Source organism: Penaeus monodon, chromosome 28, assembly GCF_015228065.2.
Source record: "Penaeus monodon isolate SGIC_2016 chromosome 28, NSTDA_Pmon_1, whole genome shotgun sequence".
Taxonomy (NCBI): Eukaryota; Metazoa; Arthropoda; class Malacostraca; order Decapoda; family Penaeidae; genus Penaeus; species Penaeus monodon.
In genome coordinates this window covers 26,378,657-26,378,936 of record NC_051413.1, presented here as the reverse complement: position 1 = coordinate 26,378,936, position 280 = coordinate 26,378,657, and positions in this window count along the sequence as shown.

The window sequence follows — 280 nt, the reverse complement described above, 5'->3', positions numbered from 1 at the left end:
TCCCACCAATACACTAGTTCCGACCGTTACCGCAAGATGGCTCTCGTAACTCAGGTTTTATGAGACAATCAAGTGTTATATTCAGAAGATGTCACCGCTCGGGCGCCTATGCCATTATTGCCAGACTTACAACTCGTGCGGTAATACTAACACAAAAAAAGAAAAAAAAGTAATAGATAAATAACACTGGTGCATGGGAAGAAACGTAGGCATGGGGATTTAAGTAATGGAGGACATCTTGATTTTTTTTTTTTACTCGCTTTCTTACCTAACGCTTCCG